Genomic DNA, 8,213 nt, shown 5'->3' on the forward strand with positions numbered 1-8,213 from the left:
ATCTCTCAGCTTTTATTAGGATACCATGGCATGGCCACACTGCATCAATTCAGGAATATTGAAAGAGTGAAAGATGTATCTAAGCCCCCTGTTTGCCTTCTCTATTTTCCATGTTGCCAGCAGCAAGTCCAGTTGCTGTTGTATGTTAGATTTGCCTCAAGGCTGCTCTAAGTCAGCACTGCCCACAGTTCCAGAGAAGTCATAGGAGGCCAAAAATAAGCACAGTGTTGCACTGCTCTAGTTTTCCTCCAGAAAGCCCCTATCCCAGGAGGTTTTTTTTTTGGGGGGGGGGAAGTAGGGGGACCACACACAGACATTTCCTTGGCTCTAAGCAAGATGGAGTGTCCCCTATTTACACTGGGGTAAGACCCAAATAGGGAAGTGACATCACTGCCTTTAGGATAACTTTGTACCACTGGAATGCAAAATGGTTCTAGGGTATCCAATGGTGTGATGTGTGACTCTTGATTGCTATGGTTCTCCAGGGCCACCTCTGTACCATTGTATCTGGAGCTGCTGGGTGTCTCTGTGCAGGCAGTGCCTTGCACAGCCTTCTCCTTCACATGGCCACACTGCATAATGCTGCACAAATAGCATGGACACCCATTGGCACTGCCAAGTGGCATCCAGGGGAGGGTGCTCCTTTCCCCTCTCTGCAGTGGTGCTGGGAGTCAACATCTAGAGATGCAGCACCCTACAGATGTAAAATCCTGACATTAGCACCAGATATACAGGAAGAAAAATAATGAAATATGTAGAAATAGCCATTTCCAATAAACCCTCACTCTATCCCCAAAGCCGCATCCATCTATAGGCCATTTCATCTCAGGTATGAAACCTAGACCACATTGAAGTTAATGGGAGTTTTGCTATTGACTTCATCAGTGGGGTCAGTATTTTTTTTTTCAGAGTCACAGATGCTACATTATTGATATAACATAAGGCAATAGATAGATGCCTAAAGAGATGGCTATGCAGAAGTTGACATGCGCTGGCAGTTTGCTTTTCTACACAAGCACACTTTTTTTCTAAATTATGCTAGCACTTTAAAATTGTTTGCCAGACACCAAACTAAGCACAGAAATAGCAAGAAAGAAAATTCAGTGAGAAGAAGGGACTATCCACTGTCTGCATCAGCTCCAAGCCTCCCAGTGGCTCAGCACAGAATATCACTCCCTCCATTTTTTAAAGAAAATTCTACCACTACAAACAGCATGACACATTTTAGCGCACTAATACTGTTTTCAGAGGATTTCGTTCTATTTTTTTAACTTGTGGCATGATTAGAAAAACAGTGAAACAAAATAAGAGAAAATAAAGAAATAAATGAATAAGCATCCAGCCGCTGGAGCAGCTCTCCACCACACACTCCTGGACCCATCTGCCAGAGCAGCTGCTCTCCCTTCCCTCACCGGCCACTGGCACAGCCGCTCACCATGCTGCCGCAGCTTCTGGAGATGCTGCCTACCATGCAGCCCCAGCCCCAGATGCTGGAGCAGCCGCCCACCACCCAGCACCATCAGCTGGGCCACATGGTGTCTGCCAGACTTGGAACTGGGGCCATGGTGATTTTGCCCCAGCAGGGACAGCCTCATTGCACCCCAGCTCCAGCCCCAACACACGGGGCAACTGCCCACCACATAGCCTCACCAACTGGGCCTTGTGGCATCTACCAAACCCACCATCACGCCTTTCCTCTTCCAGCAGGAAAGTGGCGAGTACTGCTGCACAGCTCTGTAAAGGAGGTGGGCGGGCCTAGAATTATTAGTGCATGGACACGCAGGTGTGCACCTTAGAGGGAACTATGGTTGGCACCATCAAATACACACTCATAGTATCCTTGGCAACTAAACTCATACACTGGACATGTACAATGCTGTTGACTGAACCTTACATGAAAGCTCTTGTGCTGATGGGATGGAATATCAATATACCTGTAGTGTTGCACAAATTCAGGCTAGACAACTCCTCTATGGCTTTCTCAATTTACTGAAAGCACTTTTAAAATCTCAAGACTGCTTTCTGATAGATAACATCTAGTGCAAGTAATAGGGATGTAACCGAATAGTAGAGTATATGATTAACCGATAACCTAGGTTTATCAGTTAATATTCTTGGCTACTCTCAGCTCCCGCCCACTTGCTGTGTCTGTATTAGAGGCAGCAAGTGGGGAGGAGCTGGTCCTGGAGGGAGCTGGCTTCTATCAGAGGCAGTAGTGTGGGGTGGAGAGGCAGGGGCTACTGCTGTGAAGCAGCCTCTGCCAGTGGTGGGCCCAGGCTTGCCATGAACTGAGATTGCTTTATGGCAGCAGCTCCTGTCTGTGGAGGTGTGAGCTCCCCACAGACAGAGGCTGATCCCTGGCATCAGTCTCTGTCCATAGTGGACTCAGGCTCGCTGTGGACAGAGGCTGCTCTGTGGGAGCTGGAGCAGCCTCTCTCCATAGGGAGCTCGGACCCCCGTGGACAGGGGCTGCTGTCACCCTTCGCTGTTGCCTCTGTATCAGATACAGAGATATCAGCGTGGGGTTGCAGGGGGCTCTCCGGGAGTGGGGCCGGAGCACACTAGCTGTTGGCCCCGTCCCTGGGGACTATAGAATAGTCAAGTAACCAATAAAAATTCATGCAGTTACTCGAGTATTCTATTACCCGCTGTCCAACATCTTTTGCAAGTAAATAGGTTTATTTAGTCTGACCATCCTGAAATGTGTTCTGTCTGATAAGGAAAACTCTTCACTGAAAGTTCTGTGATTCAGAAAGTGAGATGCTGGAGCAAATATCCGCAAACATAGGCTCTCTGGACTGGATTTTATGAACCATTAGCAAGTGTGGAATTTGACCCAAAGAATGGAACCTACTTTGAAAGTGAAATTTGACCCCTTGAGGGTAGTCAGTGAAATATCCTCTGTCACAGAAACCTAATATTTGGGAAGAGGTGCAGTCAAAGTAGCCACATGTTGCAATCCTGCATTCCATGGAAGTAGTCTCCAGAGGCAATGGATAAGTTGGTGCATTCAATGGAGAGCGTGGCAGTTGTGTGTATGTCGGCTGCAGAGAGAGAAATAAAGGTGACAATTATGTGTTTCAAATGGTGGGAATGGTAGTGCTTGTGGAAGAACAATAGCTGCTATTGTAGACCCAGAAAAGCAGTCCATTTAGTTTGAATGGAATCCCTAACCTAAGTAGGAAATATTGGTGGTAGAAGTATTGTGTAGTAATTCTTCTAGGATACACAGGGGTAGCTGTGTTAGTCTGTAACTTTAAAAGCAATGAATAGTCCTGTGGCACCTTAGGGTACGTCTACACAGCAGGGCTTAACTCAAAATAAGCGACGCAAATTGATCTGCATCAATTGCGTAGCTTATTTCAAAATTGGGAGCGTCTACACAGTACTTATTTTGAAATAGAGCACTCTTCCTCCAACTTCCCTTACTCCTTGTACAATGAGGGTTACAGGAATTGGAGTAAGAAGTCCTTCAGGTTGACAGTATATTTACTGCCTGCTGTGTAGATGCGGACTAAGTTATTTCAAAATTACACTAGTTATTTCAAAATAATGTTGCCGTATAGATGTACCTTTAGAGTCTAACAAAGGTAATAGCATCATGAGCTTTCATGGGTCATTGTTCTTCTAGAATACAGAAATTAAAAATCTCAAAACAAGTCAGTTTCCAAGATCAGAAGGCCTCAAATAACTTTCAGGTTATAGTAATTTTGCTTCTAAGTTTGTTAGCCTTTCGCTAAAGTTTGTATTGACTAATGTGCACTATTGTAATAATTTTGTAAGAAACTAATTAATTGGAATAGTTATCACTGTACTGAAGTAGGTCAAACCATCTCCAGGAAGTATTGTTTTGCACTACTGGTTAAAACATTAATTAAGAAGAGCAAGGAGCCAGTGAAACAACATTTCCTTTTCTAGATATTCCAGCTGAATCAATCTAGCTGTTCCCAAGGACAAATTTACTGTTGTATCTGTGAGCGTGCATATAAAAAAATTCTTCTCTTAATTACTTACCTCTCACTTTAATATCTACTAGGCATGTCAAATATTCCAGCATACCACGCAGGATGGACTTTTAAAAGTCATATGCTAAATTAAAACAACACTGACTCATTTCTGACTCCTCCACTGTACTGCATATCCTTCAAAGAAGCAACATTCTGTAAGATACTTTACATTTCTTGATAAGAGCACGAACTGCAGCATATTAACTTTTCTATTTTTACTGTGAAACCTATATTGCCCTTTCCTCTTTATAGCCATGTCATCAGTATTACTGAATAATAAAACCTAATATGTCAATATAATGCAATTTAATTTAAGTTTTCCTGATCAGACACTGAAAATATATTCTTTTTTATGCAGGATAAGGTTAAACATGATGGTGCTATACAGTATATAGGTAGCACAATACAAATGCTATACTCTGGCAGAGTAAACAAAGTATTTTGATATAAATTAAATATTTAATACACAATCTTATATTAATTTAGTAATACTTTTGTAGAGCCTTCCATTTGAAGAGTAAAAATAATTTTATAAACTTTAACACAATTAAACCTCATAAGATTCTTTTGAGGGAGGGAAGCATTATCTTTTTTGTTAAAGTTTGTGAAGAAACTTGGATCAAGTGATTTGCCAGAATAGGCAGGAAATCTGTGACTGAAACAGAGCTCTAATATCCAGAATCGGTCTTGCACTTCATTATGAGACCATTTGAACTTCCTGCTTTCACAGGGTCTTGAATCTTTAACAATAACAGTCATATACTCAAGAGTTTTTCATTCATCTATGTTAAATGCATTAACAAAATAAATATTTCTAAGCACTCTGAATAAAAATCTCCTTCTGATTCAGAATTCACTTGCTTGGTGTCAGGTAGTTCGTCATCCAGCTATGGTCTTTCATGAGTCTTTGTCTCTCCATTATTTAAGAATCTAATATCAAGTAAATAAACACAATATATGTTATAACATCCCAATGTCTCACTCAGGACTGAAGCCTTATAGTACTAGGTATAGTAGAAATATGAAGACAGGCTCTGCCCTGGATAGCTTACAACCTAACAAATGTGTGGGGAACCTTTCAGAGCTCCTTCATATATCATAAAGACATAGGAGAAAACAACTCCCTCTCTTCCATTACAGGTTCCTGTTAAGGAAAAGAAACCCGACTTTTAAAAAGGAGAACAAAGAGGAGCTGGGGAACTGTAGATCAGTCAGCCTAACTCAAATGCTTGGAAAGATACTGGAACATATTAAGCAATCTGTTTGTAAGCACCTGGAGGATAATAGGGTTGCAAGCAATAACCAGCTTAGATCTGTCAAGAACAAATCATTCCAAATCGCCTAATTTTCTTTTTTTGACAGGGCTTCTGGCCTAATGGATGGTGGAGAAGAAGCTGTAAATGTATTTTGATTTTTAGTGAGTCTTTTGATGCAGTCCCCGATGACATTCTCATAATGAAACTAAAACATCTAGATTTAATTACTAATAAGATGGGCACACAGCTAATTGACAGCCTGTGCTTAGAATAGTTATCAATTGAATGCTGTCAAACTGGGGGAACATATCTAGTGGGGTCTTTGGTCCACTACCAGTACATAATTTATTGATAAAATTAATGGTTTTAATTCATATGTTGGACTGAACTCTTCTTCAGGTAAGACTTTTCCACCAGCAATTCCACCCAATCTCAGAGTATTCTTAGATTTGGGATGGGGGGAAAAGGGAACACAAATGGAAATTGCTTATCTTGGTCTATCAGGCTATGACTACACAGCAGCATTATTTCGGAATAACTGACATTACTCAGAAATAACATAATCCACGTCTACACACAAGCAGTTATTTTGACATGTCAAAATAACGTTAAACTGGAGTACTGTTTACTCCGACTCCTGTAACCCTCATTGTATAAGGAGTAAGGGAAGTCAAGGGAAGAGTGCTCTCTCTCTCTCTCTCGAAATAACTGCTGTGTAGACAGTGCCAAAAGTCAAAATAAGCTATTTCGATTTAAGCTATGCAATTAGCGTAGCTCAAGTTGCGTAGCTTATTTCGAGTTTAGCCCTGCTGTAAGAGACCATTGCATTACCCTACCACTCCACCCTGGGGAATTTTAAAGAAAATTATCTATGCCATTATCTAAGCCAAGGACTGTGGCTTACTCTGCCATTTATAAAGGCACTTAAATTTACTTACAACTTTCATAAAGGACATATAGTTATGTGCAGCATAAATCATGGGAGTACAGCTTTAGCTGAATCTTGCAACAAATCAGAATTGTCAGGTGTCACTCTGTCTATGTTGCTATGATCATCTCTATCAGATTTTTTTTATTTTTAAAGTAAAATGTAAAAAGAGGAAGGGCTTGCATTTCTGGAATCATGATACAGAATCTTATCCCTTGCTCACATTGGCACTGCAGTTGTTAACCAAATAACTATGCTGCAGCAGTGTGCTGTTTTCCTTACAGCCTTCTGGATTGTGTGAATGAACTGCTGGGTGTGCTATCAGATGCTTCTGCTACCTTAGGGAATTCAGTCTTGGCATAAAATTAATCTCTTACAGCAGCTTTGGTAGAGCAGGTGAAAAGTGAAAATGATTATCAAAGCACCGTAGCTTCTGATAATTGCATGAAACCCCTAAATATGCCTGTAGCATAGGTCTCTAACACAGCCTGTAATTCACTGAAATGACAGTGTTTAAAATGGATAGTAGCACCATTTTCTTCTTGAATAACTAGAAAGCTGCAAAGGCCAGCTGGTCAATCAGACAGCTTTAAAAAGCCCCTCATATTCTCAGTGCAAGCTTTAAATGAATTGCTCATTCAACATGCTCAAAGGCCTAATGTGCACAACCTGGACTACTCAGAGTATGGTGTAGGCCCAATGTATTGGTCTTCCAAACATGAAATATATGAAACAGCCACCTGATTTTTTAATTATTGCATATCTGATCATTGTAAAATGACATCTGTACTATAGCAAACTTTTCTCACTCTCATAGTAGCTGTACAAAGCAGTTGTTAATAAGTCAACACTTTGAGTACGTCTATACAGCAGTGTTATTTCCGAATAACTGACATTATTCTGAAATAACATAGTCTGTGCCTATACTACAAGCAGTTATTTCAAAATAATGTCAAAATAATGTTGACCCAGAGGACTTCTTACTTCTGTAACCTTCATTTTACAAGGAATAAGGGAAGTCGGAGGAAGAGTGCTCTTTCTCGGACTTCCTCTTGCGTAGACAGAGCCCAAAGCTGAAATAACCTATTTCAACGTAACCTTCGCAATTGACATAGCTCAAGTAGCTTACTTTAGCTTTAGCCCTGCTGAAGCCCTTTGACTGATTTAGACAAGCAAGCACAAACTATTTCTGTATCTATCCAGACCCTTTTAGGAGTCTGATTCGTCTTGTGTATCCCCAAGTTTCACCTGACTTAAAAATTAATCAGACAAAATATAAATGTCATAGCACTTGGAACATGGATGGTGAAGCCTACCGCTTGGAGCAGGGGTGGTCAGGCCTAGAAGTTACAGCTGGGAACAAGGCAGGCACAAGAGAGATCCTATCTGTGGATGTGCGTTGAATAGCCAGACACCAAATCTTGCTTAATACCAGGCTTGCCTGACTTCCTCAGACAGTGAGATGGAGTTGTCAATCAAGTGGCCCTGCTGTGGCTGAACTGTGCTCCTAAACTGCCTTTAGAATGGGCAGGGGCAGCAATGACTAGTCCTCCTGACAAAGGGAAGCCCTGTGGAATGGGACTGGTACCTGGATAAAGGCACTGTGGAAGCCTATACAAATCATAGTACAGCTCCAGTGAAGGAAGCTATAGACTCTCTTCTCCAGGAAGGAGGTGAGTCAAAGAACTGGAGTAGGAGGAGACCTTAAGGAAGGACAGAGCCTGCAGTGGCACTGTTAGAACCCCCCAATTTAGAGGGAATGGTGAACACGAAGTCTTGGAACAAAGCTGAGTTGGAGCTGAAACTACCTGGTGCCCTATTCCATACAAGATTTTCCTCTCATCAACCCCTCACTTTGAGACAATGTAACCTTATTACACTGGAAAATGGTTTTCCTATCTTGTAAAAGTTTTCCTGAGCTCAATTGGTCTGTTTTGTCCTAATGCAAAACCTGAGACCTTTTGAATAGGCTGGTGATCAGGCCACTGACTTGGGATGTGGAAGAGACATTTTCAAGTTCCT

Source organism: Pelodiscus sinensis, chromosome 1, assembly GCF_049634645.1.
Source record: "Pelodiscus sinensis isolate JC-2024 chromosome 1, ASM4963464v1, whole genome shotgun sequence".
In the NCBI taxonomy this organism is placed as follows: domain Eukaryota; kingdom Metazoa; phylum Chordata; order Testudines; family Trionychidae; genus Pelodiscus; species Pelodiscus sinensis.